The 12,120-nt window shown below is 40.7% G+C and overlaps 1 protein-coding gene across 5 annotated transcripts in view; it reads right to left on the bottom strand.

Moving 5' to 3' along the window:
* ZBTB20 (zinc finger and BTB domain containing 20) overlaps positions 1-12,120 on the bottom strand; it is a 460,828-nt gene that overhangs the window by 29,782 nt on the left and 418,926 nt on the right. For all 5 annotated transcript variants that reach the window (XM_074897465.1, XM_074897470.1, XM_074897463.1 and 2 more), the window contains one exon: positions 4,869-4,965. The gene's annotated coding sequence lies outside the window, so the exon portion shown is untranslated. The remainder of the gene's footprint in view (positions 1-4,868; positions 4,966-12,120) is intronic.

The raw sequence follows: 12,120 nt of genomic DNA, 5'->3' as shown, positions 1-12,120 counted from the left end.
TGCTTCATTGTGTGTCTGATCCCACGTGTGCCTCTCAGGCCTTCAAAACTCATTAGGGGGACAGGTTAAAAAGTACTTTAGCAACAGGCGGTGATACTAGCAAGGCTGTGCACAGCAGCCTCTGCTTCCTCCTTTCTAAAACTGTTTTCTACTTTGCTCTTAAGGCTGAGCCTATGTTATCAAGATGCTCTGGTATCATCACTCTTCCACAACAAGAGTCCTGCAGCTTGGTGACTTGTGCTCACTAGGATAGGAAGAGAGGCAATGATGCTGACTGGTACTAGAGGTGATACCTCTTCACAACAGTTTGTTTCTCTTGCACTGTTCAGACATGCCCTGCATCTCACAGAATTATCATAGAATGGTTTGGGTTGGAAGGGACCTTAAAGACCATCTAGTTCCAACCTCCCTGCCATGAGCAGGGACACCTTCCACTAGCCCAGGTTGCCCAAAGCCCCGTCCAACCTGGCCTTGAACACTGCCAAGGAGGGGACAGCCACAGCCTCTCTGGGCAACCTGTTCCAGTGCCTCACCACCCTCACAAGGAAGAATTTCTTCCTCACATCTAAGCTACTCTCTTTCAGTTTGAAGACATTACCCCTTGTTTTATCACTACATGCTCTTGTAAAAAGTCCCTCTCCAGCTTTCCTGTAGGCCCTCTTTAGGTACTGAAAGGCTGCCATAAGGTGTTCCTGGAGTCTTCTCTTCTGTCTCAGTACCACCTGAAAGGAATGCAGGCTTCCACGTGAGGAAGGCTGAGTAAGAGAAACAGCCAAGTCAGCTAAGGATCTAAAGAAAACTTTCATTAAAAAAATAAATTTCTGTGGACACTGTGATCAAAACTACCTATGAGGAAACCCAAACTAGATTCTTCAACCTGCAATGTTCGACTGCTGTTGCCAGAAAAGGACAATGGGCAAAGCCAGAAAAATCCTGCTATTGCTCTAAGTAAATTGCTATCCTTTTGTTCTACCTTATCACCCACATAGAAAGCTCCTATTGCTATGATCTTCACCTATATATTCTAATTAAATATTCTTACATTCACTTGCATAGTCTACTTCTATTGCTATCTTATTGCTGTAGTCTTCACAGGGAGAGTTGCTAAGCACTGGATCAGGTTGTGGCATCTCCATCCTTGGAGATTTTCAAAACTTAATTGAACAAGGCCCTGAGTAACCTAATCCAACTTGGAAGTCAGCCCTGCTCTGAGCAGGGAATTGGACTGGAGACCTCCAGAGGACCCTTCCAACCTCATTTTTTTTTTTTGATTGCACACTTCTTCTACGAACACTTCCATCAGCAAGCTCTCTAATATATCTCCATGTTCCAGAAGGTAAAATGGCACACTAACTGTGAAAGAGTATGACTTGTCATAGCTACATCAAAACCCCTGAAAGCACAGGGGTAGGAATGAAAAGAAAACAATAAATATTGTTTGTGGAACCTTCCCAAATTATACCTATTTATGTACCATCCCTGGACTTCATTGATTGGCAGTCCTGTGGGGTTATTTCAGTAGTAAGGGTCAGTGTACTTTGCTACTTTAGTTCATGTGATTATGTTCTTCTCTACAGACTAATCCTGGAAACAAGAAGTTTGTTATATACTTGTTAGTATGAGCAATAAAAGTCACAACTTACTTGCAAAAGACTTGGGAACATGCCCTTGGAGCCAGGGGCTCCATTCTGATCTCCAGTTATCTCTGAGCTCCTTCTATATACACACACCTGTGGTGCATCACAAGTGCTTCCAAATACTGCACTCATTCTACAAATTATCAGAGGGTCATCATCATCTTTGCTTCTTGTGAAGGACGGCAGAAGGCTGATATAGCAAAGACGTGGCACTTGAGCATATGGACCTGATGCACAGACTCCCAGAAGTTGGGGACAGAAAAGATGTTGACCTTTCTAAGCTAACCTGAGTACTGAGGGTCACTGCAGAGTTCATATTTGCTACTGATTTGTTACTGATAAGGGATTTATCCAGTCCATTTCTAGGCATCCTACCTACTCCATCTCTGTAAATTTTCTACCCTATGTCCCGGTACTTTGCTTTTGAATTTAGTTGGTATTCACTTTCAGTGTTCACTTATATTTATTGTGTTATTTTTTCATTATATTAATTTACCCTACTTAAAATACATTCTCTTCTTTCATGATTGTGTGCTCTCCAGTACTTAGTATCAGGCTAACTGCATCCACTGTCATCCCTGAACTGAACTGTGTGTATCAGCACTTCCCAGTGTAAAGCAAGATGTCAAATCGCTGCCACCTTTTTATTTGTTTTCTGTCAGTATCTTCATTGCAGTGGGGCACTCCCTCCTTTCCATCTACCTTTACATTATCATACAAAGTGGTGGACAACTCCCAGTGCTGCAGTGACTGCAATGATCTGGACACTGGCTGCAAAACAGAATTGGCTTCTTTCTGTTTAATTTGAATGGAGAACGGGTAATATTTTGGATGTCCTAACCTCAAAGCTGTTGATAAACTAATTGCTACCTCTGAGCGTTGGAATGCCTTTAAAACCACTGCTATGCTTCACCCTTCTTGCTGCCACTCTTGCATACAGCCTTCTCTCCCCCAACCCTCCACTTGCTCTCTACGCATGATTTCTTTGCATGTATCTCCCTTGCAACCATTATTTGAGTTTGAAATGAATTTCTCCTCAATGAGTTACCACGTTCTCGCAGCGGGGCCATCAAACCAGGTCTCTGTCAAAACAAGGCAATGTACGCTTGTTGTACTTCTTAGACAGCAGCTATAACTAACGCTTGAACCTCCCCTTACACAAGGAACAGCTCTCTGTCCTGCAGACACCAGGTTAGCAATAAACAAATTAGCTCAGGTATAGGAACCAGTGTAGCTGCGCAGAACCCACAGTAGCATCCTGGCTCTCAGGGGAAACTATGATAATGTGACTGTATGAGAATAATACTACATAATGAACAATAATGAGGCAGTTTTCAGTCTCTGAATACAGGGAGGGCTGGGTCACCAACCAGACCTTTGTTCATTGCATACTAAACAGCACAGAGGGAATACACCACAGGGTTGCTGATGTTGTTACAAGTGCTGCTGCTGGCTGAGTCTGCCCACCCATGTTCCAGGGATTATTTCTCCTCCTCACAGATATGGCATCACCTTCTATTAAGTGCTGTCAGGTCAGAGATGCCTGTAGTGCCCAAGCACTGCGCTTAACTCACTGGTGTACAGTTCACCTTAGTAATTCACAGAGACTGTATATAATTACAACCCCCCCCCTGGCTTTTCAGATCCTAAAAATACAAGGGTGTGAAAATAGTTCACGTTTGATTTCAAGCGATATTTTTCCCGAGTGTTCTGCCGCACATTTTTCCTCTGCCTGTGTGCGACTAACACAGCTCCTGGTATCAGTGCTTATCACTGCCACTGTTGTGTCTCTTCCAGACATGACATCGACAATACATATTTAGAAAGTGACAAAGTGAAAGAGAGATGAGTACAATCACTGAATATATATATATATATATATATATATATATATATATATTAAAAAAAAGCCCCCAAACCAGTAAAAAGCACTGAAATGTGCCCAGCGACCTCAGGCACACCGAATGCCAGAGCTGAGGGTGAAGCTTCCCGAGACAAGCTCGCTTTAAACCACCTGAGCCATCCCAGCTTTCCTGCCAGAAGTGTTGCTTCAGTAGTTAAAAAGTCCTGCACAGGCTGACTGCCTGAATATTCACACAGCTTCTCTGATGATTTGCAGCCACATTGATCTTCATGCTGTTACAGCTACATGACTGGCAGTTTGTTTAAAATCTCTGATTGCAAGTTTGTGTCATACAATGGAAAACACAAACTCCTGAAAACATCGCCATAAAATGTAATATGAAAGAGAAATCCCAGCAGAACACTGTAGAGCAAGAATGGGAAGCACGGAGAACTGGCAAGAGAGGCCCAATGTTCTAGTGCAATAAAAGCCTGGAAAATTTAATCAACACAGAAAAGTAAAATAAACTCCAAAATCCCTTACAGGAGACTGATTAACATAATTAAATTAAACTTGGAGAATAAGTTAAACTAAGATTGAAATTCGTAGGGTCTGTTTGAGGCCTGAAGTGGGATTTATATGCCCCCCCAAATTTGTCCATTTTTTCCATCTAAACCACAAGTCTCATGAAAGTTAGTCCTGACTTACAACCACAGAGCATCTTGGCTCTCGCAACGCTGCAACAACAATAGCAAGCACTGAGAATCGATGATAAGAAATCAAAAATATGAGGTCTACAGGGAAAAAAGGTGCAAATAACAGGCAATTGATAATTTCAGAGCACAATAAAACCACAATGCAAAGTCAAAATTCTCTCAGGCGACTACGTAATCCAGCCAAATCTACCAAGTTGTGATGGCCTTAAATCATAAATGACTCAAGGCCCAGAACAGTGTAAACCTTTAAAGGAGTTGCAGTAAATTCAATCTGTATTGCATGAAACACCAACAAGAGGAAAATCGTCTCATTAAAAAGTAATAAGAATAAAAAACAAGATAAACACTCTGAAGACAAACATGGATGAACCAACTAGAACAGCACGAACTAGAGCAGTAAGCAGGGAGAACCTGCCAAACTAAAAGATACAAGCACATCAAACCAGCCATTGCTGAACTATGCTGTGAGGCTATGACTTAAATATTTAACAGTTTTTTTATTGACATATTTTTTTGCCCACATATTTCCTTGCAAATTTCAAAAGCAAAACTCAGCTTACCCTCATCAGTAATGCTCACAGGTGCTGCAGTTTGTTTTTGTTTTTTAAAATGTCTTTTTTTTTTTTTTTTCCTGAAACAAGAAGTCTTTTATAAGAGATAAAATATACTTACAGTGGTTTCCAAATGGTATCACTCTTCAGGTAAATTACTCCAAGCCTTGGACCTAGTGCAGACGTTCATTGGGGCAGGGAACAGAGAGAGGCTGTGTCTGTACCAGAAAGAACCAAAAGGAAAGGTCAGGGGGAAATAATAATTATTTACTGAGAGCAAGAAAACTTGCTGCAACGTTAACTGGCATTCTCCGCTGTCAGTACAGCTGGCTGCAGCCTGGTAGGGCCGAATTCTTTCCCCCTTCAATCCCTCCAGCCCTAGCTGCAAACAACAACAGAGTTGGTTCCTGGTTACCCCAGTCTGCCCATGCAAGGTATTCTGGTGAAGTGAGGAGGAGAGGGAGGATCAGCCAGCAAAGTGCTATCAGTAGGATTCATTCTGAGAAGTTGCTCACTCTAATAGCATGAGCACGGAGCAGTGATGGAGAGCTAGCACAAACTTGGCACTCAAGTGCATCTCATCAGAACAACCAACAACAAGGCTAGTCCTGTTCAGAGCAGCAACAAACATTTCCTCAGCACTGAAAGGATGGAAAAGGAAGGAAAAATCCTCCTTTGCTTCTTCTGCTGTCTTTACATCACAAAAATGATGGCTCCCATTAAAGCAGACACCCCACTTATCTCCTATCAGCCACCAGGTCTACTGAGGTGAGTCCAGTGAAGTAACTTATTGCTAGCCCTTCAGGAAAGATTCAGCTCGGTGGTAGTTTTATGTCTGAAATCTCCCGAGCTAAAGAGGGAGCTGGACTAAATGGACTAATACAGAAAGGGATCCAAAGAAACACCTCAGCTCCAGTATTTATTGGAGGGTGATTTCACTACCCAGACCTAAGCTTTTGGGAGTATTTACATTTTTAGGGGACTTGAATCCCTCTTTAGACTAACAGAACTCCTCCTTTGCTAGCTTCTTATGATCTTTGGGTGGCTCATTGTGGATGTTGGAAGCATGTCCAGGGGCAGAATTAAATCCTGCTCACTTCACTTATGCAAAGAACTCCTGGGACATCGGCATATTCAGTCCTACCCACAGTGAAGCCAATGGTGCTATTTCCATGAATAAATGATTTTGCCTACTCTGATTAGACAAGAAAAGCAAATATTTGCTTTATCAGAGAAATCAAGAAGGTGAACAAAAAATCGTAAGAGATGTAATTGTTATTTCACAGGTAGTTAATGTCACTGTGCAAGTTGGAATTTATGTCTGTAAATGCAACACAATAAAAAAAACCCCACTGTTCGTGCAGCAGGAACACCGGAATGAGTGCCAGCAGACACAATGAAGGATTTTAGATGACACTGTAATAATGTACTTCACAAAATATACATTCGGTTTTATCTTCAATTTATGCATTTTGTAATGATGACGTTTATTGGTGACTGGGATATATGCTACATCCTGATTTCAAGAGGCTACATGAAACCTGGCAGCTACACTTCACAGGGGCTCAAGCAAACATTTTCTTTGATTCCAGTTTTTGTAGGTTCTTCCCTCTTGGCATCTGCTTTGAATTGCAAATTGAGTAAATTTAAACACGCACACAAAAATCCTCAACTTAGCCTGAACCTCTGAGTTTCACCAGGGTTTTGGAGAGGAACCATACGCCAGCATCAGGTTAGCTCAAAAGAATTACATAAAACAGTGACACCTTTGACCACTACCAAGGGCTGAATTTCAAAGTTGCACTAACGCTCAAGGATTCTGTAGATTTAAGTCCTTGCTAACACTCAGCATGGCTTACTTTCAAGCTCTCCTTCCCACTTCCATATTCACCCCACCTGTTCTGTTAATGATGACCTCACTTCTTATATCCACTTTGCACACATCAGTCTGTCTTTTATCTGGCTATTGCTCACCTTTTTAAGGCATAAATCCCGTGTGCCTTAAAGACTGCCCAGTATTTCAGTTAACATGCATTTTTAACTTGTACTAGAAGCAGAAAAATCACAGGATCAGGTCTTTAGTCTTTACTTCGACAGAACTCCTGCTCACTTCACTCCTAATTTCACACAAGAGAAGCCTAAGAACTGCATGTACTAATCCTGCATATTTTGTCACCTCTCTTTTTGTGTCATTATTGCTCTTCCAATCTCTGGGATCCCAATCCAAGTGGCTCTCTCTTGTAGCACTGCCTAGCACTCAATCTGGCTCCGCATCAAGGGTCAGGCAGACAAGTTGTTAGAGATGGGCTGTTCAAAGTCTTCTACAAAATCTGGGCACTAAAATCTCTGTGAAAGGCAACACTTAAAATATCTGAATTTTTCTCCGTAATTTTTGCTATGGCCTGGGAAGATACATCTCTTTTCCTCCAGTGTGATGAGCATAAAGTACTGAGATCATCAGCAGTTGATAGCTGCATTTTAAGAACATAAAATCAACAAAGCTGATGGTGCTTCAGAAGACATGGGGAGTGCATCAGAGAAGGAAACACCCTGAATTTTTCTAAAAGTTTTAATCTAGCTTGGGGAAAATTAGAGGAAAAGGATTTTTGACCATAACAAGATTGGGCTAAAAGAGAGACGAGCAGGACAACAGGGGAATGGGATGTGTGACACTGGGTTAAGCAACTTGTCCCCTCTCTACCTGGGCTCCTCCATCCCGAAAAGGAAAGCATTACATTTCTGCTCCATGAGGTACTGTGTGCTTAATTAAGATTTTGGAAGATACGTTTTCTGCATGAATGCATTCCAGAAATGCAGACTCTTATTACTTAAATATTTCCACTAATGATAGTAATTTGGGCATTTTATATATGCTTTTATTCCACCTTGTTCTTCCCAAGCTTTATCTGGTAATTTAGAGGGTGTAAGAAACATTAATCGTATTGCTGTTTTTATTAAGGAAGGTCCGTTTTATGATAGCAGTGATGTATTACAGATTGTGATTTAAGATGTACACTTCAGGTCAATTCTATACTGGCTTCGGTGGAGTTGCAGTGGGCATAAAGTCAGGAGAAAATGTGGTACTTTACATAATAATGCTGATGATTAATGGGCTCCTGGACCATAACTCCATATTCTGAGGCACTGATCCTCTTTCTCCTCCCTCCTGAAATTTGTGTCTTGACCCTTTCATCTCTTGTTAGCTACTTTTCCAGAGCTGTTCATTAATCAGCGCCATTGATCTGATGTGGTCTGTCATATCATATTACTTAAAACACACATAAGCAAACATTGGCCTGACTCTGCTCTTTATACAACACACCATCACAATATTTCCCTTACAGATGACTTAAATATTATAAACACCAATTTCCTGCTGGTGCTTGGTCCTGAAGTTTGCTTTTTCTCGGTTGGTCCCCACAGAATGTTTCTACCTCTTCCCCTGGCTGTAGTTCTTCCTGCTCAGAGACACCATCAAACACCTTCAATATTCCCTTTGTTGGGGGCGCTCCTATGTCTGACCTGCAAGAAACAACCAGCAGAATAGCTCTTTCTCTTTGCTTGAGACTTGGTACCCCAGTTTTCTGTTACTTTCTCTTAGTGAGTCCTGATCAAGCGGACACAATTTTTCAGTCAATTGCTATTTATTTTATCCCCACAATACTCTTTTCCCTGATATCTTTAGATGTCTACTTCCTTCTGCCTTTTGTGTGATCCCTAGTAATGAAAAAATTAAAAGATGAGCTTCTTGTGAGCTTCTTTCTGATTATTCTTATTTGCTGTGCTGGCACAGTGCTGTCTATCATGAGGCAATGGAAAATAAGAACTTGCTAGTGCCACAGAAGTTAGCATATCTGATTTTAGTCCACATATTGTACAGGTCTCTTGAGTAAGGTGGGGTCACTTTTAATTGACGCTTTCACAATCATGATATATTTTCAGACCGAGCTGTCTAGGCTAAATGCAATTCTTTTTTGGTCACTTTTTCTCTCTGGGAGTAGCATTTTGGGTGAAATTCTTAAAGCGGCAATGAGAAGGGGAAGACAAGAACAGCAGTGTTAGCCATCAACAAACGTGATTCGAGAGTCAATCTGCTGCATGAAGTGCGTTATTCCAGATGTATTTTATTGTTTCTTTATCAAAAGAAGGTACATCCTCTGACTAGGGCAGATTGTGGTATTTATGTTACATGAACAAGGTTAGGCTGTTGGCTACCTATAGATAAATATCCAACCACAGTGTCTTAAACAGAGATCAAGACAGGCTGTGACATAAAAACCACCCTTCCAACAGAGGCCAGAACTTGTGCCATAGAAAACATAAAAATTTAGCAGCACAGGACATGCTATCAGAAGGCCATAGCATGAATTCTTTGTAAGTCAGGGTTTCATTTATGAGAGAAAACTGCTCGTTTCTGTATTCTACTGGGAGCACTGTATGTCCACTATCAGTAATTGGGCCTGAAATTCAGAAATTAATTTGTTAATGGATTAGAAATTTGCAGAAAGATTGTTTAAAGAGGCTGGACTGCTTTAGTCTGGTAAAGGCCAATTTCCCACAAGGACACCTTTGCAGAAGTACTAGAGAAAAAAAACCTCTCTCCCTGAAGGGCCAGGGGTACTTACTGAAATCTGGAATAGCAATGTAGTTTGTAGTAGAGTCTACATCATGTTCCCACCTTTTGTCTCACAAGCCCTATATTACTTGTCTCTATCCATTTCTTTTTCCCTTCTTTTGCTGCCTTTTATCTGATACTATAGAATTTCACTTCCCTTAAGCCACAATTCTTAATTTGACACTTGGAATAGGCATTTTCCAGGTCTCACTTTTGTCTGTTGATTCTTATGATATTTCTTTCTATTTGCAAGCAGTATTCTCAATGCAATGTGTAACCATACCTAAGAGCTAAGGTCCAAAAGGATAACTCTTCCCCTACTGACTTTTCTTTCTACTCCCCATGCTGAATGTCCCCTCTTACCCTGGGCAGTGGTACAAGGCCTCAACTCTGAACTTTTGGAAAAGTTGTCTCTCATTTAAGATATAAATTGGGGTGCTGTCTATTTTCCATTAATGAAGATCTCATTATACTTAGTGTGTTGTGTGTATAAACCCCACACCAGAAGAAGGGGTTAGACGGTGCCCAAGCAGAGCGTATGTCGCTCTCTTGGCTGCACGTTGCCGTGGACAGAGTAGGGTAAAGCACTGTTAAACATCTGTTTGGACTTTGCACACCTGATTTGAAATGGTGAAGATCACTGATAACCTGGGAAGAAGCAACTAAATACTAGTAGTTGGTAGACTTAATTGCAGCGGAAGCAGACCACCCAAATCACTGATGTAACATTCAGCTAAACATTCAAATGAATACAGAAATTTGTAATGCCAGACTGAACTATGTCACTGTCAGACCATGAGTTATCTTTTCACAAATGGTAAAGAGAAGAAACAGTATTGTACATATAGACACATATACACATATGTGGTAACCACATATATATGTATGTCTGTATAGTTATGTATACAATTATTATTTTAAAATTCTTATTCTGGCAAAATATTGCTGGGTATAACAACGCAGAATTCTTTATATTGCTACTATGAAAGAAACCTTCACAATCCTATCTGAACGTTGAAGGAACCCACATACTTTTCAAAGCAAATCATTAAAGTGGGGTGCAGCTGAGGCAAATAGATAAAGTAATGATTTTATTGATGCTGGTGTCAAATATGGAGTAAATCTGTGCTCAGTGGAACTGCACCTACATAAGCTTTTCAGGGAACAGACTGATTTGTGGGTAGTACATGTATACTGCTAGTGCTGCTGAGTCTGGAGTGCTAGTTTTCCACAGATACCTAGTATTTATTGAGGCAATTTGAGAGTATGAACAGCCTCAGGCATTCATGCGCTGAGGCATCAGCATTATGGTGTAAAACTCAAAAAGTCCGTGGGAGGGGATCAAGGTAAGAGTTAAGGTTTTGAAGCCATGAACACTGAAGACAGCCAGCGCAGAGTTTTGCCTTGTTACCAAGAAGGCAGAACTTGGACAACATGACACTGCCTTGCTACCTTAAGTAAGGTTCTACACAAAACCAAAGGTATAGTTGTGCTGCAATTACTACCAATGTTTCTGCAGCTGAAATATGAGTTGCCATCACTGCAATCACCAGAGATGAAGAAAATGTGTAGAAATTAAACTGTTACAGTAATATATCCGCCTAAGCTACTGCTTTGGCTAGATGAGCCAGATTAGCTCATGACAGATGAGCTTCATGAACATTTCATTGCCAAGGAACCCTGTCAAAATATTGGTGATTTCTCCGAATCTGTTCAACATCATGGAGATGTCAAACGAAATCTGAAAGGACATTATTTTTCAGGAAGAACAAAAACAATGAAAGCAGATGAAGAGAATGAGCTGAGTTTTTCCCTCCTCCCCTACACATTGCTTTGGTTTCATTGAATGCTGTCCTTGCAAATACTGTGGCATAAACCCTGAAACTCTTAGTCTCATAGATGTTGGTGAATTGAAGAAAGTACTGAATGTCCTTGAAGTCTCCATGTTTCAGCAATCAGGTTGGTAAACTGATAACGTATTTTCACCTAGGTGCAGGGACTGTGTAATCGCAACACATAACACAATTTAATGCAGTTATATGTTGTTGGCACTGTTCTGCAATATGCCCCTCTCGGTCACAATGGTACAGCACTTCATGCATCAATGTCTGGCCATCAAATTTGTCATTCTTATGCTGAAAGATGATCTCAATCACAAGTCAGAAGTACATTGTCCTGAGTATGGAAGATGATACAAAATGGTAATGGATGAAAGTAATGAAATCCTGGGGTTTTTTTGTGGCTTGTGGCCCGCAGAAACTATAAGACACTTTACATTAATTTAAGGTACAATTCCATGTAGGACAATGGAATACCACCAGCTATAAATTTCAAAGGATTTGATCCATTTGTCACAGAACCACTCCCCTCAAGGTAAACTAAGAAATGAAACTTTCACTCATACATCTACTTTCCTCAAGCATCAAGAGCCAGGTTATCAAACAGATAAAAAGAAAAACAAACATCCTCCTCTCCCCCCTTAAAAACTTAGCACCATCTTGATGGAATTCCTCCCTCTCACTAGCTTTTATTACATGACTTGTAAGGAGAGGAAGAAACTTGTAGGATTTTTGCCTAACTTTACTAGAGGAAGATTTCTATTAAAAATTATGTTTGTATGCATTCTGAGGAACAAGATCTGAGACAAGGAATCTTTTCCTTAACTTTTAACGGTTTGTAACACCACTGCCCAAATGCCGAGCTAAACAATCATGTTACTTTCTGACAGTCAGGAAAAACATTCAAATGATTTTGAATA

The sequence above is a fragment of the Athene noctua genome, chromosome 1 (genome assembly GCF_965140245.1).
Source record: "Athene noctua chromosome 1, bAthNoc1.hap1.1, whole genome shotgun sequence".
Taxonomy (NCBI): Eukaryota; Metazoa; Chordata; class Aves; order Strigiformes; family Strigidae; genus Athene; species Athene noctua.
Note: the sequence above shows the minus strand (reverse complement) of the source record. Positions and strands in the feature narration are given on the sequence as shown.